The sequence below is a fragment of the Cetorhinus maximus genome, chromosome 6, assembly GCF_964194155.1.
Source record: "Cetorhinus maximus chromosome 6, sCetMax3.hap1.1, whole genome shotgun sequence".
Lineage (NCBI taxonomy): Eukaryota > Metazoa > Chordata > Chondrichthyes > Lamniformes > Cetorhinidae > Cetorhinus > Cetorhinus maximus.
Genome location: NC_135884.1, coordinates 108,991,204 through 109,017,025, shown reverse-complemented (window position 1 = coordinate 109,017,025; position 25,822 = coordinate 108,991,204).

Below are 25,822 nucleotides of genomic sequence, written 5' to 3'. Positions count from 1 at the left end.
CAATTGGAGCGTGAACACTGTGGTGACCCTTATGGCTGAGCACACTGCCTCCTCCATGGTGAAAGTGGCGACTCTCATGGAGAAGCAGCTCCAGGCACAGAATGAGGGGTTCCTGGGGTTGCACCCGGGCCTGCAAGCCCTCATACAGGCAATGACCTCAGGTTATCATTGCCAGTGTGGGAGATGGATGAGGCACCCAGTATCCCAGCTAGGTGCCCGTCCATCAATGGTGAGCAGGGAGGTCCAGAGCGACCTGATGTTGGTGCACAAGCTGCTTGGGGTTGTCTCTGTGGGCCCCTCTCAGGACACTCTAGATAATGACAGCACTCCTCCGCCCCTCTGCCAGTGACCGTGACACCTGATGAGGCTGCAATGACTGGGGACATGCCAGCCGTAACACTGGTCGCTCCCTCCCAGGCAGGGCCAGCACAGGCTCCACTGATCAGAGGGCAGCTGTCAAAGTCATCAAGGCCAACAAGACAGCAGAGTCAGCAGGCTAACTCCAATGCTGGTGCCAGCGAGGGGTGTGGGGGGCACCAAGACTTGGCATTCGGAAAAATAAGTTAAAGGTACCATGAGCACAAGAGGGACAGTTCATTGGTGATTTTCTGTTCATTTATGTTTGGTTTATATGTCTGCTGGTGTGGACGCCAACACCAGTAATGGTAATATCATTATGCTTTCAATGTGACAATAACATTAAATTTGCTTTGGTTCTGATAGCCTGAGTATGCTTCACCTTTTCTCTTTCTGGTGCAGGGTATGGTGAAGTGCCCTCACCAATATGCACTGTTACTCTATCCGCTGATCTAATGCCCAACGAGGTGCATTATATAAATCCTGGACATGAGTGGCTCGATACTTTATTGCACAGGCATTGAGAGAACTTTGGGTGCAAATGAAAGGGCTATTTCAGACATCCGGGATGGAGGCGGCAACCCTGGCATGAGGAGGAAGCAGATCTTTGGTAGTCTAGCTGAAGAAGCATTGGATCAAGGCATCCCTGGTGTCCCTGCCTACCTGAAGGATACAGAGGTCTGCCTCCACGCCCTCAGCATTCCCCTCACCGTGCTCATCTTCTGGCTCACTACTGATTCATTCTCTGTGGCCTGTGGAGCTGCCTCAAGATCCTTTTCATCCAGTGGGTCCCCCCTTGCCATTGTCAGATTGTGGAGAGTGCAACATGCAACCAATATCAGTGACACCAGCTCTGTGGGGTATTGTAGTGTTCCCCCGAATGGTCCAGGCATCAGATGCACATCATGAGAAGACCTATGGTTCTCTCTATCACCGTCCTTGTGAAGGTATGACTCCTTTGTAACGCTGCTCTGCCTCTGTTCTTGGGTGGCGGAGAGGCGTCATGAGCCACCTTTTCAACGGATAGCCCTTGTCACCCAGCAGCCATCCATCCAGTCGGGCTGGAGCACTGAAGAGACTCGGCACCTGGGAGTGTCTCAGGATGTATGCATCATTGGAGCTGCCAGGGTACCTTGTACAGACTTGCAGAATATGCATCCTGTGGTCACACACTATCTGCATGTTCATTGAGTGGAATCCCTTCCTGTTGACAAAGGCACTCGGCTGACCCGCTGGCGCCTTGATGGTCAAATGTGTGCAGTCGATGGCACCCTGGATGCGGGGGAACCCAGTAATCGCTGCAAAGCCTCTGGCTTGCTCAGCCTGGCTGTTCTCGTCTGTATGGAAATGAATTAAGTCATTACCTGCTTGAACAGAGCTTCTGTCACCAGCTTGATGCAACCATGGACAGCTGATTGGGAGACCATACACAGATCCCCCACTGACCCCTGGAAAGAGCCAGAGGCATAGAAGTTGAGAGCCACTGTAACCTTCAGAGCCACTGGCATGGGGTGTCCACTCATACAGTCAGAGCTGATCTCAGGGCCAATCATCTGACAGATGGAGATCATGGTCCCCTGCGCATTGCACCTCAGACATATTGAGGTAGCTGCATCATTGCCTGTAAACCCTGACAGCAGGATAGTGGCATCTTCTGTGGCCCCTTCCGCCTTGGACTCCCTGCTGGCCCTGCGCCCCTTGTGCCTGCACCTCCCCTCCCACAGGTTGTTCCGCTAGAAGCTACATTGGGACACCCGGCCTCCTCTCCCTTCTGCCCCTCTCTTCCTCCTCAGAGAAGATGCAACCAACGAAGACCACAATCCCCATTACCAGGATAAGGGAAGGCTGTCTGATACCTGGAAGGGTCCACATGGGCTGAATCCTCCAGGGGCATTGCAGACACCAATAAGTCCTGAAATGAAGCCTGGAAATGCTAAGGAAGAAGCCCTGAACAGAGAAGAAGCTACCAAGTACCAATAAGCAACCAGTAGCAAACTATCTCCAAAACTCCTCACTACTCACACTGGCAATGCTGCTGGTCCTTTTTATCGCGCCTTTGGATGAGGTTTTTGAAATTGTCGGCTGCCCGCATGCCTGTGCGATGAGCGCGAAATTTCACGGGGGACATAAAATATAGCTTAATTGCCTTTTGAATGGCCTTAACTGGCCTCGTAATTGATGGTGGGCGCGGCTCTGACTCCCACTCGCGCCTGCCGTTTTGCACGAGTGCACGATGGCATCAGGATGCTCATCCTACGTCATCACGCGTTATTTTACGCTCGATCGTGTCAGGTGTGCGCCTGCATGCTGAGCGAAAAATTCTGGTCAATGGCTTTGCATAAATTTGCAAAGCTACCAGAAGCTCCAAAGATCACCTGAGCACTTTTAAACATGAGTTGACACTATGAGAGATATATTATACTCAGTGTCAGGCTAAGCAACACAGGATTGTGTTTCCTGGGTCTTGTACTACCTTCAGATCTCCTGAGTTCTAATGGCACTTTGCTACAGTCCCAAAATAAAAATACAATTGTAGTCTTAGAATTCTTGCTTTGGTTTTGTAACTCCAGCCATGAACATTAAAATTTTAATAATGGTACTGAATTTTATAATTGCTGTCCTGCCCTTAACTAGTATGCTAAGTAAATTTCTCATGGCATTGCTTATGCTATCTCTGATGATAAGCTGTGTTAAAACAATAGGATTTTAGTACCATATACCACAGGTAGGATTATTAGTGTATACATCTTTACCGATCTTCCCTTAAGTGTAAAGCAGTCCACTGCTAAAGTGGAGCTGTACATAACTTGGGTTGCTCCTTTGAAACCACAAAGTCTCCTTATTGTAATTAGCCACATCTTGAGGTGAAATAAAGACTAGGGAGGTGAAACCGGTCTACGTCAGCAGCACAAAACAGGCTAGTAGGAGATTGACAACCCATTTTTCACTCATCATTGACTTGGAAAACATTGCCAAGATTTTTAAAAGTGATAGTGTGACTAGGAAATGTATCTCCACAAAGAGTTTGAACTATTGTCCTTGAATGTTGCTGAATAAAGAGACACGCTATTGAAGCTTTTCGTCTTGTACTCATCAAGGCAGATTCACAAGAATACCAATTATAAAGGGAACACCAACTTATAACAATTTATATGGCCCCTTCCCCCATGGCAATGTCTTGAACAATCAGAGTCGATCTGTCAGTTTTGAATTTAAACAAAAGCTTGGCAGTTAACTGTTCCCTGGTGCATTCTCCATGCCAACACCCCTACCAATCAGAGTGCACTTGCCAACCAATCAGCACTCCCTTCTTATGCAATATAAATTGTTGTTCCCTTTACAATTGCGTTTTCTTGCAAATCTGTCCTGATGAGTGCAAGTCATGAGGCTGTGCTCCTTTATTTTAAAAATATGAGTTTTCAATTTTCAACTGACTGGAAAGTTTGCAGTTTGAACTGAGACAGAACTAACTGCATAAAAATGCAAGGTCATATTCCAAGGTGAAGATGAGGAACAAACAAATTACCCTTCGCGCCATTCACGACTCCTCAGGTACTGAAGCAGTCCATGTCCAAATGCAGCAAGACCTGGACAATATTCAGGCCTGATAAGTGGCAAGTAACATTTGTGCCACACAAGTGACAGGTAATGACCAGCTCCAACAAGAAATAATCTAGTCAGCGCCCCTAACATTCAATTACATTATCATTCATGAATTCCCCCACTATCAACATCCTGGGGGTTACCATTGACCAGAAACTGAACTGGACTAGCCATATAAATACTGTGGCTACAAGAGCAGGTCAGAGAATAGGAATCCCGTGATGAGTAACTCACCTCCTGACTCCCCAAATCTTGTCCGCCATTTACAAGGCACAAGTCAGGAATGTGATGGAATAGTCTCCACTTGCCTGGATGATTGCAGCTCCAACAAAACTCAAGAAGCTCGGCACCATCCAGGACAAAGCACTCTGCTTGATTGGCACCCCACCTACAAACATTCACTCCCTCCAACACCGATGCACAGTAGCAGCAGTGTGTACCATCTACAAGATGCACTGCAGGAACTCACCAAGGCTCCTTAGACAGCACCTTCCAAACCCACAATTGCTACCATCTAGAAACAAGGGCAGCAGATAGATGGGAACACCACCACCTGGAAGTTCCCCACCAAGCCACTCACCATTCTGACTTGGAAATATATTGCTGTTCCTTCACTCTCACTGGGTCAAAATCCTGGAACTCCCTTCCTAACAGCACTGTGGGTACATCTACAGCACACAGACTGCAGTGGTTCAAGAAGGCAGCTTATCACCACCTTCTCAAGGGCAATTAGGGATGGGCAATAAATGCTGGCCTAGACAGCAATGTCCACTCCCATGAATGAATAAAAAAGAGAGCGTGAAGAGAGAGATATTTCCTATAATCCAGACACCCATCGAAACTTGTAACGATCTAAGAAAGAGACATTAAAAATGCAAAGCATTGGACATTGAAACAATAGCTACCACAGACAGACACACCCAAAACCTCTTGCATATACGCAATGGGTGAAGTACCTCAATGCAAGGCAGCCCAGCCAGTGGAGAGAGATTGCAAGTGACATAGGCGGCGTCCAGAAAGTCTGGAGCAGAGGAAACAGGCTGAAGGCTGCTCTCCCTCCCTCTCTGTCTTTTGGAATAAGTACTTTGCCCGGTTCGAGAAGCCAACTCTAAAGAAGCCTACCAGCAAACTGAGATCTCGTAATAATTGCAACATCTTCTACATCTGACTGCATCCAAGAAACCAGCTAACCCAAATCGGCGGCAGTATATAAAATCTACGCTTCAAGGATAATCAAAGGACACTTAACTGTTTTTATTTTGGTCTCTAACTTCCTTGATTTCTGATACGTGTGTGTGCGTGCGTGTGTGTGTGTGTGTGTATGCGTGCGTGTGTCCAAATGGCTGAAAAAGGGCTGAATGCTTGACATCAAATTTTTATTATTTTTCTTGGGTTTAGTGGTTAGTAAATTTGCTCTCTTTTGACTCCAGAAAACTTTGATTGATTGGCTGTTTATTGCTCACAACTTAAATATTTAAATACATTTTGATTTGGACAAACATATCGTCATGAAAAAGAAACTTAAGCCTTTGTTGTGACCAACCAGGGGGATTGAATAGAGGGGAGCCAGTTCACCCCTTCTCACCTGGAGTTAACAGAGACGAAAAACTTCGACAGCATACCTCTTTTTCCAGCAATACTCAAGGGCCTGAATTTTCAGCCCGGTGGGCGGGTGTGATCGGTGGGCCCGGGACCAGCTGGTAAACGGACCGCTGGCCGCGATGGACCCCGGACCGCGATTTTATGCTGGCTAGCCAAGTAATGGCCAACCAGCGTGAAACGCGTGCTGAAAAGCTCAGCACTGCCAAGGTGGAGGAGGGAAGAGGGCGGGCGATTACGTCAACGCGGGGGTGGGCAAGCGCTGACAGGGAGCGTCAGGGAGCTGAAGACCCGAATCAGCAAAAATAAAGCTTTCAAAAGCTGAAAAAAAGTGTCCAAGCATCACAATCAGTCACCTGATAATTTAGCTAAGAAAATGCTGTCCACAGAAATTTATTTATACTTTATTTCGCCGCGGAAATCCCATCCCGCCCATGGATGATGTTTGTGGAAAAATGCAAAGGCCGCCTGGCCGATTTGCCCATCCGCCAACCATAAGGTTGGACGGGCCACGTAAAATGACAGGTAATTGCACCGTTAAGTTTTATACTACCAAACAACCATTGTTCTGTGAATTTCAGTGGTAAGAAGATCAGGTGCGGTGGAAAATCAGTTGCTGATTTTCTACGAACCCCGATTTGCTCTGCTAGTGTAAACTAATCTCACTCCCGAAATACGGCTGAGGAAATGTTGCCATTGAGCTGCAGATGCTCCCATCAGTAGAACCCTACAGTGAATGGTTGGTATTCTTTCCCTTTTGAAACTGCCTTTTCATAGATGTCCCCTGATCATTAATTAGTTCTGTTGTGATCTGTCATTGTTTCGTGAATAAATTTCCACCAATCAAATGCAAATGTGGCACACATTTTGCATATGTCACATTTTCAAGTGAAAGACATTAAGCAGTGGTCAATGCAATACTTTTAATATGGACTGACTAAAGAATCCTCTCACGGTGGCAGCAAAACCGTTTCATTTGTGATGCACATTGTGTCAGTAGCAGAGCATTTTACACCCTTTTCTGAGATCAGCTAATATCACATCGGTGCAATGCAGGGAATGTAACTGGGCTAATGGGTGTATTAACTAATAAAGAGCTGCTAATCACCATCTTAAAGCTGTCCTACACATTGATGTATGTGTCATTGATGTATTATACAGTACTTTACTATGGCAGAACATAACCAAATCAAATATGCTGACACTTTGCCTGTTTTTGGTTGACAGCCTTATGGCAAATGTCAACAGCCCACTATCTTTGGAGTGTCATAGGCATGACATGCATACTATCCAGGGAATGGTTGACAAGGTTTCAAATGCACAAGGATGCCCAGGTTTTGTTACAGACACAAGGATTTTCATTGAATGACATAAATAAACCTTATAAGCTCAGACCTCCAAATATGCCACCTTCATAGGCAAGCTGGGTAATGCCTTTATTGAAAGCCTGGCTCTGGTAGGCTGTTTATTTCGGTACGTGCCTGCCTTGTGAATTATAGGCCCTGATATTTATCTGGGGACAGGAAGAGCAGCTTGGGGGAGGATTTTCAGATGGAAAACCTGGAAATAGGGGTTTCCCAAATCCTGCCAAAATTAACCATAGGACATCTTCTAAATGTTTGCAATAGGTTTCCTGCTCGACAGCCAGCAGCTTGACCAGCTTCCTGTCAAACAGAAAAACGGCTGGGGAGTAGATGTCAGGTAAGTCTGACATTGCAGGGTGATGGAGGCGGATACAGGGGAAATTGAGCATCACAGAATGGTCGGACATTATGAGGAGTGCATCCAATTGCAGGAGATTGGGGTGGCTGATTGCTGCATCCAATTGCATGGCGGTCAACATGTTGGGCCTGGGGGAAATACTCCTACTTTTTCTGGCCCACCTCTTGTCCAAAGGCAATTAACTCACGGGCCGGATTTTACGGCCCTGTCGCGGCGGGAGTGGGGCCGTAAAGTGCGGTGAACCATTCTAAACTTCAATCACTTCAGCGGGAGCGTAAAATCCTATGGGCGTAAAATTCCGTCCATGGATCCAGCCCTTCTCACCCTCCTGTTACTTGTTGGGATTGCTAAAGCCTTTGAATCCCAGCCTCCGTGTACTAAAAATAAGAATGCTGTTAAAATGGAGACAAAAACCTCCTTAAAAGGTTTTACAGACCGACCCCGAGCCTGCTCCTGAGAATGGGTTGGTTGTTCGATCCTGACTCACCTCCATATAAAGTGAGCGAGTTGGAACTAGTTTTGAGTTATATTTGAGAAGTAAGTTTTTACTTTCCCACTCATGCTTGAGGGTTAAAACTCCTCGTCTATAGTCTATTAATCTTCGCTGATGCTTCAAGCTAGATGCACCTTGGCCCAAGATAATGGTTCCTGGGGAAGGTGGGTGCTCACAGCAGCTTACGGTGTAATTGCACCTTTAATGCCTCCTCAATTTCTCCTCCAGAACCAGCAAATTTAGCAGCATGCCTAGTGGAATCACCATGGTTAGGATTGTGGTGATGGACATTAATTGCACTTAGCAAACATTCGCAGGTGGGAGATCGGAGCTAATTCCAAAATGTCAAAAATCAATCTAATAAGGCAAAAAAAAAGTAACACAAGCAGAGGAAAAATCAACAAACAGCTGAAGTCCAAACCCACATCCACTTTTAGTCCCAAAATAGCTGGAGGGTCTTCCAGACAGTATTGATTTTATACAGGCGATAAATGATAGCAATGCGTTCTCACCACTTATGCCACAATATACTGTAAATACATAATTTGTTTCTTTTAAAGCCTTAATCGGGGGAACGTACACATGCACTTGCTGTCCACTCCCCTTTACTGCTGGCTGTATGTTGACGTGCTCAGCTAAGGCCTGTGTACAGCACTGCCAACACAACACAGCGTAGAATCAGCCCCTGCATGCACAGACACTATGTGTATAAGAGCAAAATCGTTTTTTTAAATCAGTGTTTGTTCTCAAGCTAGTGTTAATCCCCACCAGTCATTTGTTCTGGACACAATAAGTTCAGGTGGCACATGGAGTGCAGTGTGCCAGAACTGCAATCTCACCTGCATATTCTGATGTACAAACAGTATGCAAGCAAAGTTGGCAATGGAAAACACGAGCCAGCACAAATGCAGTTTGCTTGACTGCACCTATCTGAAAATAAGTTTGTGCAGTTGTTCAGTTTGTTTGCAGTTGTGTGCCAAGTGGAAAATTAAATTTTTTAGCGCCAGGTATTGCACAATTAACTTGATCCCTAGTTGAAAAGGCCTTTTATCCTTAGAATTCAAATTCCAGCTACTCAGCAAACTTTGAAATTTGAAGCGCTTCCAAAAATCTTTTTCACCTCTTCTTACGATAATAAATTAAAATCATGTGAAACACAACTTTTTGGGGGGAACAACAGGCTGTAGATCAGCACTATTTCTAAGTGCATGAAAAACACAATAAACTACTCTGATATAAATTACCAATAATTCACCAATCTCCGCTTTATAGAAGCAAATAAACCTATGGAACACAAACATGCCTGTCGGTGCCAGATTTGCACAGAAGTTGCATTTTATCCTTGTGCACTTATTAGCAAGACAGAATTGCCTGTAATTTACTGCCATGCCAGGTTAGCACCCATCGCAGTACCTATGCAAGTTACATATATGATCAAGGGCATCCCACTCAGTACAGATTTGTCTCCAGTTGTTAAAAAAACATCTACAAACAAAATGTCTTTTTGGGCCAGTAGCTTAACTTCTATTTTGATGTATTCAGCAGCCCATGCTGCAGGTGCCCATGAGCAGATTGGAGATACACCCATGGGTATTCTTATCCAGATGGGTAAATCTAGTCCTGGTGGTATATATTCCTCAAAGGGATATACTAAATAAGAATCATTAACTCATCCTTAAAGGTCTATTTTTAACAATGACAACCTGGTTGCTAAGCACTAATCTAACACATAGGACATGATTCAACAACCTAGAAAAACAGCAAATTCACTCAATCAAAGTCTGAAAAAGGAATGAATCGAAAATGTTAAAACCAGGTATACCAGGTGTTTAAAGCACATTTTGTTCTACGTCCTAATGGGCAGCTATAAAACTGTTTGCTTTGTGGATGTGACCTTGCATGCTGCTTCCTAAAACCACCTTAAAAAAACGTATCAGTAATATAGGTTGAGACCTGGGTTGATCAAGTCAGTTGGGAAATATTGATTCTCTGAGGCAGGCATCTAGGTTTCATGGTCTAGGCAATATCAAGCAGGGCTTGAATTGTTGCTTGAAGATCTCACATTGCCTGTGAGTGCTCAGTACTATGAGGTGGGTGGATTCAACTTCATGGAAAATTATGAAAAAACTGAAAAGAAAGGAGAGCCCAGGAGAGGCTATTAAAATCCCCAGAACACAAAATAGGACAGAGTGTTTGGAAAGGGCTAGGAATCTAACTTCAAGCACATCAGATAAAGGGACGACAATGAGAAATACAGGACTGAAGGTGTTGTATCTGAATGCACGCAGTATACAAAATAAGGTAAGTGAGCTTGTGGCGCAGATTGAAATTGGCGGGTATGATGTGGTGGGCATCACGGAGACATGGCTGCAAGGGGATCAGGACTGGGAGCTAAATATCCAAGGATATTCATCCTATCGAAAAGATAGGCAGGTTGGCAGAGGGGGTGGGGTTGCTTTGTTAGAAAGAAATGAAATTAAATCGATAGCAAGAAATGACGTAGGGTCAGATGATGTAGAATCTGTGTGGGTAGAGTTGAGGAACCGCAAAGGTGAAAAAACCATAATGGGAGTTATGTACAGGCCTCCGAACAGTAGTCAGGATGTGGGGCACAAGATACACCAGGAAATAGAAAAGGCGTGTAAGAAAGGCAAGGTTACAGTGATCATGGGGGATTTCAGTACGCATGTAGACTGGGAAAATCAAGTTGGTAGTGGATCCCAAGAAAAGGAATTTGTAGAATGTCTATGAGAAGGCTTTTTGGAGCAGCTTGTGGTGGAGCCCACTAGGGAACAGGCAATTCTAGATTTAGTGATGTGTAATGAGGCAGATTTGATAAGGGAGCTTAAGGTGAAGGAACCCTTAGGAGGAAATGACCATAATATGATAGAATTTACCCTGCAATTTGAGAGGAAAAAGCTGGAATCAGTTGAATAAAGGCAACTACAGAGGCATGAAGGAGGAGCTGGCCAGAATTGACTGGGAAATGAGCCTAGCAGGAAAGACAATGGAACAGCAATGGCAGGAGTTTCTGGGAGTAATTTGGGAGACACAGCAAAAATTCATCCCTAGGAAGAAGAAGCATACTAAAGGGAGGACGAGGCAACCATGGCTGACAAGGGAAGTCAGGGACAACATAAAATCTAAAGAGAAAGCATACAATGCGGCGAAGAGCAGTGGGAAACCAGTGGATTGGGAAGCCTACAAAGACCAACAGAGGACAACTAAAAAAGAAATAAGGAGGGAGAAGATTAAATATGAGGGTAAACTAGCCAGTAATATAAAAGAAGATTGCAAGAGTTTTTTAGATATATAAAGGGTAAGAGAGAGGCAAAAGTGGACATTGGGCCTCTGGAAAATGACACTGGAGAAGTAGTAGTGGGGAACAAAGAAATGGCGGAGGAATTGAATAGGTACTTTGCGTCAATCTTCATGGTGGAAGACACGAGTAACATCCCCAAAGTTCAAGAGAGTCGGGGGGGCAGAGGTGAGTATGGTGGCCATTACCAAGGAGAAGGTGCTAAGAAAACTGAAAGGTCTGAAGGTGGATAAATCCCTGGGCCAGATGGATTACACCCCAGAGTTCTGAAGGAGATAGCTGGAGAGATAGTGGAGACGTTAGTGGCGATCTTTCAGGAATCACTGGAGTCAGGGAGGGTCCCAGAGGACTGGAAAATTGCTAATGTAACCCCCCTGTTTAAGAAGGGAGTGAGGCAAAAGACAGGAAATTACAGGCCAATTAGCCTGACCTCGGTCGTTGGTAAGATTTTAGAGTACATTATTAAGGATGAGATTTCAGAATACTTGGAAGTGCATGATAAAATAGTGCAAAGTCAGCATGGTTTCATCAAGGGGAGGTCATGCCTGACAAATCTGTTAGAATTCTTTGAGGAGGTAATGAGTAGGTTAGACAAAGGAGAGCCAATGGATGTTATCTACTTGGACTTCCAGAAGGCCTTTGACAAGGTGCCGCACAGGAGGCTGCTCAGTAAGATAAGAGTCCATGGTGTTAGAGGCAAGGTACCAGCATGGATAAAAGATTGGCTGTCTGGCAGGAGGCAGAGAGTGGGGATAAGGGGGTCCTTCTCAGGATGGTGGCCGGTGACTAGTGGAGTTCCGCAAGGGTCAGTGTTGGGACTACAACTTTTCACTTTATACATTAATGATCTAGATGAAGGAACTGAGGGCATCTTGGCTTAGTTTGCAGATGATACAAAGATAGGTGGAGGGACAGGTAGTATTGAGGAGGCGGGGAGGCTGCAGAAGGATTTGGACAGGTTAGGAGAATGGGCAAAGAAGTGGCAGATGGAATACAACGTGGGGAAGTGTGAGGTCATGCACTTTGGTAGGAAGAATAGAGGCATAGACTATTTTCTAAATGGGGAGAGAATTCAGAAATCTGGAGTGCAAAGGGACTTGGGAGTCCTAGTCCAGGATTCTCTTAAGGTTAACTTGCAGGTTAAGTCGGTAGTTAGGAAGGCAAATGCAATGTTGGCATTTATTTCGAGAGGACTAGAATATAAAAGCAGGGATGTGCTGCTGAGGCTTTAGACCACATTTAGAATATTGTGAGCAATTTTGGGCCCCATATCTCAGGAAGGATGTGCTGGCCCTGGAGAGGGTCCAGAGGAGGTTCACGAGATCGATCCCAGGAATGAAAGGCTTAACATATGAGGAACATTTGAGGACTCTGGGTCTATATTCGATGGAGTTTAGAAGGATGAGGGGGGATCTGATTGAAACTTACAGAATACTGAAAGGCCTGGATGGAGTGGACTTGGGGAAGATGCTTCCATTAGTAGGAGAAACTAGGACCCGAGGGCACAGCCTCAGAGTAAAGGGAAGACCTTTTAGAACAGAGATGAGGAAAAACTTCTTTAGCCAGAGAGTGGTGAATCTATGGAATTCATTGCCACAGAAGGCTGTGGAGGCCAGGTCATTGAGTGTATTTAAGACCAAGATAGAGAGGTTCTTGATTGGTAAGGGGATCAAAGGTTACGGGGAGAAGGCGGGAGAATAGAGTTGAGAAACTTATCAGCCATGATTGAATGGTGGAGCAGACTCGATGGGCTGAATGGCCTAATTTCTGCTCCTATGTCTTATGGTCTTATGAAAAAAATAAAGTATTAACATTTTCGGTAGAACATTCAGTCCCTTCCCTAATAAAATAAGTAAAATACCCAGTAGAACAGAAGTAAATAACTTTAAAAATACTTTTTGTGTGCTCTGTTTTAAGTCTGTTTTTAGAGTAACAGAATGACTTTGAAGCTTTGCTTTTAATGACAATTGAAAGAACTTTATACCAGTGAAATGACAATGTAACTTGGAAATATGCAGCACATAGTGGAACTCAATTATTCACTACAATGAAGCAGATCGACAGCACATAATAGGAATTGGTGCATAATCTGACACTGAATATTTAACTTCTGATGGGTCTTTTTAATTACTTGATTAACTTCCCAGCATGTGCAGTTCAAATTCATGTTTTTCCAATTTAAAAATTGGGTATTATTGAACATCTGCTGACAGCTCAGCTCCTGCTGTTCTCTCAGACCCAAAGCTCTAATTTCCATTGGTCTTTTGACCCAAAACAGAATATCAGTACATCTTCCAGGTACAGTATATCTAGGTGACAACTACTTACCTTGGTGACAAAGCAAAACTCTATAAAAAAAATTCATTATAAAAGCTTAATTGCATCCCGGCTGGTTCATGCAATCTGAAGCCCTGAACCCCATGAAAGAAAATAAGCAAAAGATCACCATGTGGATTTGAAGGAAGCAAACCCATCATTCCATTTGATCTCATTCTTTATGAATATCATCTCTATCACCTTCCCATTATAGCATCTAGCTTTTCTTTTAATCAGGCTAGTGTCATGGCTTCAGTCATCCTAAGTAGCAACTACTTCCAACCTAATTTTCTCTATCTTGCTAAAAATGATTGCGGAGAGGTCTCCTTTTGAGGCTGAAGAGTCCAAGCTTAGTAAGTCACACTTAACATAAGAGCATAAGAAACAGGAGGATGGAAAGACCATTCAGCCCCTCATGCCTGTTCCACCATTCAATAAGATCATGGCTGATCTAATCTTGGCCTCAACTCCACTTTCCTGCCTGTACCCCATAACCGTCAACTTCCCAATTCTTCAAAAATCTGTCTATCGTAGTCTTGAATATATTCAATGACCCAACCTCCTCAGCTCTCTGGGGTAGACAATTCCAAAGATTAATGACCCTCTGAGAGCAGAAATTCCTCCTCGTCTCCCTCTTAAATGGACAAATCCTTATTCTGAAACTATGCCTCCTGGTTCTAGATTCCCCATGAGGGGAACATCCTCTCAGCATCAATCCTGTCAAGACCAGTCAAGATCTTATATGTTTCAATAAGGCTGCCTCTCACTCCTCTAAACTTAAATGAGTATAGGTCCAACCTGATCAACCTTTCCTCATAAACCAGCCCTTCATCCAAAGAATCAGCCTAGTGAACCTTCTCTGAACTGCCGCCAATGCAAGTATATCCCTCCTTATTTAAGCAGGCCAAAACTGGATGAAGTACTCCAGGGGCTGAATTTTCCGTTTGTAGGGCAGATGGGCCTGATCCAATCGCAGGCAGGCGTGGCGGGGCTGCACCGACATTTTACGTGGGCGGGCTAATTAAGCGCTATCCCCGTGTGGGTGGGGGAATGCCTAAAATCGAGAGTGCGCTTTTTCGCGCATGCGCACGAAAGAGCACATTCATCTCCCTGAGGCTAAGTGCAGCCTTAGGGAGATCGTCTCGACTTTTAAAAATATTAAAAATAGAGAAAACAAAAATCCCTTACATGTCCCCTCATGTGACAATGTCACATGAGTTGGGACATGTTCATAATTTTCATAACAACTTTATTACAATTTTTAAAACCCTACATGAAACCTCATCCCGCCGCTCAATGAGGTTTCATGTTTTTTCTAGTTGCCGCCAGGGCTCCTGGCCGACCTGCCAACCTTAAGGTTGGACGGGCAGGTCCTTTAATAACTTAATTGATCCTGTTAATGGCCTCAAGTGGCCATTGACAGGTCGGCGGGCCCGCAGCTGATTTTGCTGTGCCCCTGCCTTCCTGAAAATTTAAATGGGGTGGGGTGACATTGGGAGTTCTGCCCGACGTCATCCCACGTCATTTTACTCGTCGGCGAGTGGGCCCCGCTTGGTAAAATTCTGCCCTAGGTGTTGTCTCACCAATGCCCTGTACAATTGTAACAAGTCTCCCCTACTTTTACACTCCATTCCCTCGCAATAAAGGCCAACATTAAGCATTTGCCTCCAATAAGAACTTGCTGTATGGGCATGCTTTTTCTTGTATTTTGTGTATAAGGACACTCTCACTCTAATACTCATTATTTTTTCTGTATTCCTTGTAGAACCTAGAAGGCTCTTTGCAGGGTAGTGGCTCAGAGTGAGCACAGTATTTCAGGTATGGCTTGACAAGATCATTATGTAGCATCAGCATGACTTTTTCAATTTGAACTCAACTGATCCTCTTTTAAGATCTTCTTGTCAATTTTGTTCCACCTATATAATGCCACTGAAAACCCCAGCATGACCTGGGCAAGCTTTCCTTATAAGATCCTGCTGACTCCTCACATAGGGGGAGATGGTGACGTAGTGGTAATATCATTATGCTAGTAATCCAGAGGCCCAGGCCAATGCTCTGGGGGGCAAGGGTTCAAATCCCAATATGGCAGCAGGTGGAATTTAATTTGAATTAATAAATCTGGTATTATAAAGCTAGTCTTGATAATGGTAACCATGACAACTATCACTGATGTTATAAAAAACCATCTGGCTTGCTAATGTCCTTTAGGGAAGGAAATCTGCCATCCTTACCTGGTCTGGCCTACATGTGATTCCAGGCTACAGCAATGTGGTTGACTCTTAACTGCCTTCTGAAATGGCTTAGCAAGCCACCTAGTTCAAGGGCAATTAGGGATGGGGAGAAAATGCTGGCCTTGTCAGTAATGCCCATATACCATGAAAGAATACATTTTTAAAAACCCTCGATTCCCACTCATATGGTGCAAATTTAACTTCCTTACATTGTGATTTGGATTACAGGTCATTTGCATGTACCAGGATAAGAGATTCCCTAGTGCATAGCCATGGAGTACTCCATTTAATTATTGGGGTGCAGATAATTGGAATTCCTACCGTATTGCTTTCATTGAAGCTTGGCTATAAATTTAGAACTGTACTTTGTATAGTCCGTTTGTAGTAGCTGAGAAGATTGTCCAAAGTTCAAAGTAGTACCTTTTCCACATTTCAACAGTCGGTTATAGTTCTTCACAGGGACAGATGGATATTTTGCCATACCTGTCATTTAGACGACCTGCTGTTCCACTTTGGTGAAGACAAAGAAATTTTAATAAAATTGAATCATTATTCAGTTGACCTTGTCATTTTGGATACCCATTCAATACGGTCCACTGCATTCTACTACACTGTCATACTATCAAAACACTCTTTTGATATATTATATGGGAGTAAACATCTTCCCGCACTCATTTTCACATATAATTAGACCTCACAGAAATTTTTATTATGGTACATTTGGGTTCATACTGTACAAATCTGTTCCAGCCTAGATGCCTGACTGAGGAAAATCCATATTGAAGTTCCATACTGTAAGAGGACAGCACTTTGAATACATATCAGAAATTATAGAATCAATAAATATGCTATAGATTTGAACATTCATGGTTTAAAACAGAAGAGGTTTTACTAGACAAGAGTCAAACAAAGCAAACACGAAATATTATCTTGGATAGCCTCCTATACTCTAACATACAGAATCAACATAAGTTAGATTAATTAACAGGCAAATTTCAGTCAATTATAAACTATAAATGATGCATTAAATGGCAGATATAATGAAGGGAGATCTTACAAATTGGCTCAGCAGTCCACACATCATGTGTGTCATCAATCTCAGTCACAAAGTCTTTCAAAACTCTGGTTTCCTCACAAAGAATTTCAACTCCTCTTCTAGGATCCTCAGCCAGCAGCAACATACAACCAACCTGAGGTCCACAGGCACGGTCTTCACTAAAAAAGCACATGTCTGCAGAACCTCCTCAACTTTGGTTACAGCGGTCTGGATGATGTAGATCCACCAATGTTATCTCCAAGTAACAGAAACAGCTGTAGCAACTTATTCTTAGGGAAGTATTTTCCATTGGCGTGCAGGACCCACACACCGACTCGTAAAATTACATCCTGACGTCACTGCGCGCCATCGCGATATTTCACCATGCCCATCGCACAGCCTCCAGTCATTACCGGACCAATTAAGATAGCTATGGCTCCAATTGTCCTGGATTTTAAGGCATCCGTGCGATATTCGGCTCATTGCGCTGGCGCAATGGGCTTGCGGCTATCCGAAACTTTAATGAGCCTCATCCACGGGCGGGAAAGATGGATCATTGTTTTTGCGAATCCAGACATTTAGCAGTTGGTGCTCAGAAGTTATTGAAAGTTGTGAGTGTGAGGTGGAGAAGTCTCAAACACATAGCAGCTGATGGACTCCACTCATCACCTTCAGGTCAGCACTTCTCAGTGAGGATTTGTTTTGGGGCCTGTAGGTTTCTGTAAGCCTCCCTGAGCCTGGGAATGTGAAGTGATCTCTCCACTGGAGGCGCCTCATCTGAGGAGGAAGGGAGGGCTAGAAGGGGGAGGGGGCCAGGAGTGCACATTCAGCCTCCAGGGGAGCTATCTTTGGGAGGACAGGCACAGGCACATGGGATGCAGGGCCAAGAGGTAGTCCAAGGTGCAAGGGGCCACAGAAGATGCCACTATTCTACTGCCAGGATATACAGAGTGAAAAGCACCTACCTCAATGTGTCTGAGGTGCTGTGCCGAAGGAGGCTTCGTCTGTCAAGAGAGACAGTCAACACTATCTGTCAGATGATTGGTCCAGAGATATCAGCTAACTGTGTGGGTGGACACCCCATGCCCGTGTCTCCAAAGGTCACACATTTCTATGCCTCCGGCTCTTTCCAGGACTCAGTGGGTGATCTTTGCAGTGTCTCCCAATCAGCTGTCCACACTTGTGTCAAGCAGGCTACAGACGCTCTGTTCAGACGTGCATTGACCTTCATCCACTACCATTGGGACCAGGCAAGTCAGGCACATTGAGCCAGGCGCTTCGCGGCCATTTCTGGCTTCCCCCATGTCCAGGGTGCAATAGACTGCACACATGTGGCCATCAAGGTGCCAGCAGGTGAGCCCGGTGCCTTCGTCAACAGGAAGGGCTTCCACTCCATGAACGTGCAGATAGTGTGTGATCACAGGATGCAGATTCTGCAAGTCTGTGCAAGATACCCAGGCAGCTCCCACGATGCCTACATCCTCAGATGCTCCCAGGTACTGGGGCTCTTCTGTGCTCCAGCCCGGCTGGATGGATGGCTGCTGGGTGACAAGGGCTATCCCCTCAGAAGGTGGCTCATGACGCCTCTCCGCCATTCAAGAACAGAAGCAGAGCAACGGTACAATAGGAGCCACGCCTCCACAAAGGCTGTGGTGGAGAGAACCATTGGTCTTCTCAAAATGCGCTTCAGATGCCTGGACCATTCCGGGGGCGCACTCCAGTACTCCCCAGATCGAGTGTTGCTTATAGTGGTTACATGCTGCGCTCTGCACAATCTAGCTCTGCAAAGAGGGGACGCTGTGGACGAAGAAGATGTAGACAGGGTGGCTGGGGCTGAGCACGACGAGTTCAGTAGTGAGTCCGAGGATGAGCACGCACAGGGAAATGATGAGGGGGCACAGGCTGTCCTGGGCATGCTCCAGGGAGGCAGGGACACCCGGTACGCTCTAATCCAAGGAACCTTTAGCTAGCACAGCACATATGGATCTGCAACACAAGCCTGGCATGTATCCTCCATCCTGGAGACCTCATCTCTCTGGATAGGAGGATTGGTGATGGGCGCCATCAATAAATCTAAAAGATACACAAATCATTCATCAAATCTCAGGAATCCATGCACCATTCCAAATAAAGAGGAGCCCACAGCCATTTGAGACAACATTAATTTAATTTTGTTACCAAAGTCTCATCAAATTACAGAACTAAAAATGTGTTGAACTTCACAAAAAGTTCTAATGAACTCTTGGGGGGGGCAACAGAAAACCACCAGTGATGAACCCGGGGTGTGTCTGAGGTGCCTTCATCTTTCATTTGCAGATGCTATGTCTTTGTGGTGGCCCGTCACTGGCAGTGGCATCTGAGACAGCCTGTTTTCTCTGATGTCTTGTTGGCCTCGATGACCTTGGTGGACGTCCTCTGGCTCATCGAGCCTGTGATGCACCCACCTGGGAGGAAGCTGCCAACTCCGCAGCTGGCATCTCCCCAGTCGTCGCAGCCTCATTGGGTGCCGCGGTCACTGGCAGGGGGGTAGAGGAGTTGCTGCCGTCATCTGCAATGCCCTGAGAGGCGTCAGCAGAGACGACAGGCAGCTGCTGCGCTGACATGGGGTACATTTGGCCCTCCCTACTCACCATAGATGGATGGGCACTGAGGTGGGATACCTGGTGGCCAAACCACCGCCCACATGGGCACTGACCAGATAAGGTCTATGCCCCTGTGAGGGCGTGCAGGTCCAAGCGCAACCCCAGGAACCCCTGATCCTGTCCCCAGAGAGTCGCCAATCTCTCCATGGAGGAAGCTTGGCGCTCAGCCATGATGCTCAATGCATCGGCCACAGCCCACGTAGACCCCTCCACCACTGACACCAGGCCAAGCAGAGCCTCATGTATCTCCACTAGATGTTCTGGAACACCCGGCCGCATGTCAGCACTTGGCTGCATCACCCACGACTCCAGATACTCATCACCTGCCACGGACTGAGCATGTGCCTGGGTCCTTTCCGTCCTCTGACTGCAGGTGCCATCGGCACTCTCTGTCTCTACCAGCTGCTCCAGGGACTCTGAAGTGCCCTCACTGCTGTGACCCGGGACACTAGCCGAAGATATGATGCCCACCGAGGTGCCAGTATCTGCGCTGTTGCCTGCCTGGCAGAGATGGTGTGATGCTTCCAATGGTGAAACTTCATGCCCCTCAAGTGTCAGAGGGAGCCCCTGCTGCTCTGGGTCCTGACCGTGCGCCGCTGATGCTGAAAGGAAGAGTAAGGAAATTCGGTCAGTTAGCCTGCGGGCAATGTCAATGTACATGTCTGTCCCCCGGACCATCAAGCGCTCATCATTCCACACACGCTGGGCAAGCCATGTTGGCAACGTCACTCACTGAACAATCAGCATTGGCATGGACGATGGGAGACTACTGGTGACATGAGTGCTGGCCATACATACCTGCCCGTGGAACCCCAACCTCTCCGGCTCCAGTGGACCTGGTCGCGTGCCACCTCTCCAGGCCCAGTGCCTCCTGCTCATAGCGGCTGAGCATCAATATTTGGGCTGGCCCACTGCCAGTCCTTAGCCGCTCGGTGCTGTTATGAGAATTCTTCTCCTGCTAATGAAAAAAATTGCATTGATAAGTGATACTTGTACCGTTAATCTCCTCGCAGCCAGCCCACCCCAAGCCCAGTTGGCCACTGCAGGTCTGCAGTGCATCCTTCCCCCGCTGGTGGCCAGCACTCACACTAACATGCCTGGTGTGTCCTTTCCGCCACCACCCCCCCCCCCAACCCCCCACCCCCACCCCCCACCACATGCTGCCTTCATCACAGTTGGGAGCACACTGTTGTACCAGCCATTGCAAGGAGGCACAATGACATGGAGGGCTGAGGGCAGCACATCCATCTGTGCCACAGGGCCTTGAAGATCTCCTCACACCATGTCATCACCCTGACTTCCACATATCATGGAGTTTGACCAGTGCGCCTGGGTGTAGCACCTCCAGATTGAACCCACCATAGTCACGTGGGTGTCATTTCATCACATCCTGCGGGTGCAGGACCCATCTCATCTCAACCCTCTCATGCTGACGAATGCATGGACAATCTCTGGTTGCCCACCCAGCTAAGGACACATGCCATCACTGACTCATTGCACTCAGGCCACTCAGACATGGGCGGTCCACCAGCGGGGGAGAAGGTTATATGAGGGGTGCAGTGAATGATGCCAACATGCTACTCACCCTTCCCGTGCGCAGCAGGTTGTTGAAGCACTTGCGGCACTGGGTCCATGAGGGCCGCACCATGACCTTCGCAACTTCCTCCCTCGCATGCTTAGTCAAGTGGAGTGGCCTCCTCCTCCCGCCCTCAGGGACAAGCACATCCTGCCATGCTGCCACCTCCTCGAGGAGAGCAGCAAGGCACTCATCTTAGAACCTGGACGCACACTGGCCACCCACCCTAACCTCCTGCATGGCTTTTTCAGATTTGCCTTGCCCCCAACCTCTGGCCATGTACAGCAGCCTTGGTGCGGCTGCAGCTTGGCCTTTAAACAGGCCACCGGGTCGCCATTGGATCTGTTGGTGATTGCCGTTACATCTGCTCCTGCCCACTCCCGCCGCCCCCAGGAGTCGCCAAACACACTGGGCAGGCCCTAATTGGCCCGCCCGCGATAAATGGCGGCATGATCACTGCCGGCGATCGGGACCATGTCCGCCAGCGCACGCACCTGCACTCCCTGCCCGATATGGGAAAAATTCTCCCCCTAGTTTCTGGGTCAGGCCTCTGAGTTCTTCAACTTGCCTGTACTGCACCACTAGACTCGTCAACTGCTACTATCAAGCTTGGATTGTTCTGTGTCCCTTTATAGAGCCTCAACCAATTTCAGTCTGCCCAGAAGCTTTGGTTTCCAAATCTCAGGTTCAGTTTTTGTGTCCTTAGAAACTGAGAGGGTCAGTTCACTTTCTCTGTTGCCCTTTTCAGTTTATTTTTTCAGTTAGGGTTTGCTTCAAACAATGCAAACTTTGAAAGCACAGATTCCATCACAACTATAATATGAGTAATTAATTTAACCAATGAAGTAAGTGAGTTATGGATTGCAGAAAACAAATGCTTCAGAATCCAGTGGACCATATTCATAGTTTCAACCACTGTTACTGTTTGTTTATAAAAAATGCTGGAACCTAAGAGAGTGGGGAGGGGAAACTGCCTCTGGGCAATGTTGTGCCCTTTATCCACTCATTTCTTTTAATGTGAATGCTTTTGATGAAAGCAATACAGACCAGAAAGCAATGCATATTTTCAGAAAAAAATGATTGAACTTTATTTGGTTTACAGATAATTTTAAAAATCTGATGACATGTTATCACAGGGTATATTTTAGCTTCCAGTGCATTGTTACTGCAGTGTACCATCTTTATCCTCTAGATCAATAACTGCCACTTGACCTTCAAAACTACAAATGGTCATATAAGCTGTACAATATGCAATAGCTACCATGTTTCATTTAATTAATGTGGTGATAGTGATTTACAGAGGAATTGAGAACAATAAAAGGAGACAGGAAACCCTATGGGCAATGAAGCGAAAGGGTTTACAATGGTGGTCGAAAACCAAGGAGCATTAAAAACATGTCTGCATATTTTTGCCTGTAGCTTAATCCTAACAACAAGATTTCACTACAAGAAGCAATCATTGCTGAGTAAATATAACACTACATACTATCAGTCGAAATTTTTAATCTCTCTTACCCTTTACTGGAGACTGTGATACAGTACATTCAATTTCATTTTACACAAAATCTGACAGAAAGGGCCATTTGCTGCATACAAATGAGGAAGCAGAAGAATTTCACTTCTTCAAAGCATATTAACACTGACAGAAAGCTCCACAATGAAACATGCAGGCTTCAGCATACACAGGTACATTATTTACTCAAGATCCTTTCAGCTTTTGGACTTCAATACACAGTGATCCAATGAGGTCATTTCAACAGAGTCAAACAAATGATAGCTGTAGAAATTTAAAATAGCTGAACGGGAAAAGGAAAATAATTACTGTTTGTGATAAATTGTTCAGCATGCCATCAATTTTGGTTGGAGGATATCATTGCATAAAAACACAATTTATCAGTATACATTTAGTAATAAAAAATTGCTTCAATGATCAGTAAGTTAATTATGCATTAAATAGTTACAGATGTAATCCAATAAAATCGCTTTTAGTTAATTATTCAGATCCCAGCGTAAACACTCCTAATCACTGTACAGTGGCCAAATTTCCCATATAAGACAGACAAAATGAGGTAAATGTGTTGCTGAAGTACAACACAATTGGACTGAATTTCCTGGCAAAATAAAGGCAAGTTCATTGCTCATGCTGTTATTAGTGTGTAAAAATTTCAGTAATTTGTGACAATGAAGAGGGATGCTGTGGCTCCCAACAAATTACTGATGATTTGTGTTGCTCCGCCATTAGCCTCACGAAAATGACAGATTGCCATCAATTTCCCCGTGAATTTCAAGGAACTGCTGGATTTTTGGTGTAAAGGCAAATTAAACTTACTGCAGGAAGTTATGGCCAGTGTTTCAGGGCATAAGGACCCTTTTAATGACAAGATTTATGTTCCTGAAAAGCCACTCAACCTCAGAGGTTCGGGAAGGGAACAATTCAAGCTGAGTAGTATCAACCCTGCAGGTCAGAAATTGTTCCTAGAGATTTTAATTTGTTTATATTTTAATGCTTTTTTTTTCATTCATTCTGTTTCCTCTCTCTCTTTCAGTCCAATCTTTCTTTCCCTCTATTTTTCATTCTGTACCTAATTTGATTCTAATTCACCCTACTTTCTTCTTCTGTTATTCTAATTAGTTAATTGAAATCTAATTGAAACAACAGCCCTGGTTGGCTGAAATAGCTGTCATTAGCATTTGGGCACTTGCATAAGATTCCCCCAAATGAATTGTACTCCACAGTTACAACTCAGACATATTGGCCAGGATTTTCCAGTCAGTGAGTGTGGAGTGGGGCCCGCTCGCCAACGCATAACTCCCGACGTCACCCCGACCCATTAAAATTTTCAGGTAGGCGGGGGCTCAGCAGAATCAGCCGTGCACCCGCCGACCTGTCAATGGCCAATTGAGGCCATTGACAGAGTCATAAACTATTTAATGGACCTGCCCGTCTAACCTTAAGGTTGGCGGGCAGGCCAGGAGCCCTGGCGGGAACTGGAAAAAGCATGAAACCTCATCCATGGGCAGGATGAGGTTTCATGAAGGTTTTAAAAAATGTGATTAAAGTGTATGTAAAAGTTATGGACTTGTCCCAACTCATGTGACAGCGTCGCATGAGGGGACATGTCATGGAAATTTTTTTTCTATTTTTCAGATTTTTATTGTAGAGCCGATCTCCCTGAGGCAGCACTTAGCCTCAGGGAGATGAGTGCGCACTTTTGCACTCTTGGCTCAAGGAATCCCCCGCCCCGCCCGCACAGGGAGTGCATAGCCTTAAATGGCCCGCCCACGTAAAATGATGGCACGTCCCCAATTGGGGGCACCAATCGGAGGCGGGCCTCTGTGCCCCTGCTCTTAAACTTCCCCCCCCCCCAAAGGGGGGAAATTCTGCCCATTGTTTAAGTTATATTTATAGGCAAGCAGGCTATAAATTTAACATGAACAAGGCAAGAAATGTTCCTGAATTACCAAATCAAATAAAAGCTCCAAAGTTGTCTTGGTCACATGGTACAGTGCTACTATAGCTGGGTTCATATGTTACACACTGTTTTATCAAAGCAAATTCAAACATCTTACAGTTTAATGCTTGACTCAGCTTTAATTTTAATTTTAATTTTTTTAATTTCCCAAAATTCACTAGATTCGGGGAAGGTTCCATTAGATTGGAAAATAGTTAATGTAACTCCTTTATTTAAAAAGGGCGGGAGGCAGAAAGCAGGAAACTACAGGGAGAATTTTCTCCCCGTCAGGCGGGCTGGGCGGAAGCGCATGCAGGCGGGCGCGCAGCCGATCACCACCTACAATCGGCTGCGCGCCACCATTTTACATGCACCCAGAAGCGTTGAGCGCTGCCTGTGCGGGCGGGGGGGGGAGGAGGCTGAGTCGGGGCCTGCGCTGTTTCGCGCATGCACATGAAGAGACCAGAAGTCTCCCTGAGGCAGCTCTGTGCCTCAGGGAGATCAGTTTGATATTTTTAAGACATGCCCCCTCTTGTGACAGTGTGACATGAGCTGGGACATGTCTATGAATTTTATTGAAAATTTTTATTAAAATTTAGAAACCTTAATGAAACCTCATCCCGCCCATGGATGAGGTTTCATGATAAATGTGAAGGCCGTCTGGGCTCTTCGCCGGCCCGGCAACCTTAAGGTTGGACTGGCAGCTCAGTTGATTATTTTAATTGCAGTTTAAGTGGCCTTAAGAGGCCTTTGACAGTTCAGCAGGCACGCAGCCGACTCTGGTGCGTGCCCACCGAACTCAAGATCTGAATGACGTGCAATGCCGTCAGGACGCACGCCTGATGTCACCGCGCGTCGTTTTATGTGTCGACAAGCGGGGCCCACCCCTGCTCGCTGACCAGAAGATTCTGGCCTATAGCTAGTTAGCTTAACATCTGTCACAGGGAAGATGTTAGAAGCTCTTATTAAAGACGTCATAACAGGGCATTTGGATAAATTCAAGGCAATCAGGCAGAGTCAACATGGCTTTGTGAAAGGGAAATCATGTTTAACCCCAGTTCAGTGGAGTTCTTTGAAGAAGTAACAGGCAGAGGTAGGTAGATCCTTGATAAGCAAGGGGTTGAAAGGTTATGGGGGTAGGCAGGAATATGAGGTTAAAATCAGATCTGCCATGATCTTATTGAAAGGTACAGCAGACTTGAGGGGCCGAGTGGCCTACTCCTTCTCCTTGTTCATATGTTTGTATGTTCAGTTGTCTCTGGATTCGTTTATGAGATAAATATTTCATTTGTTTTATACAGAAAAATATGCCAGAAGGTAATAACAAGTTAGGATTCAGGTGACATTGATAAACCACTTAAGCATTGTTCCAATGGTTTAAGCTGTCATCCAATACTTGTGATATATTATTGGGCTGTACCATACTTCGAACTGCGTAATTTCTAAATAGATATTCTTTCTGTGCTCAAATCTTAA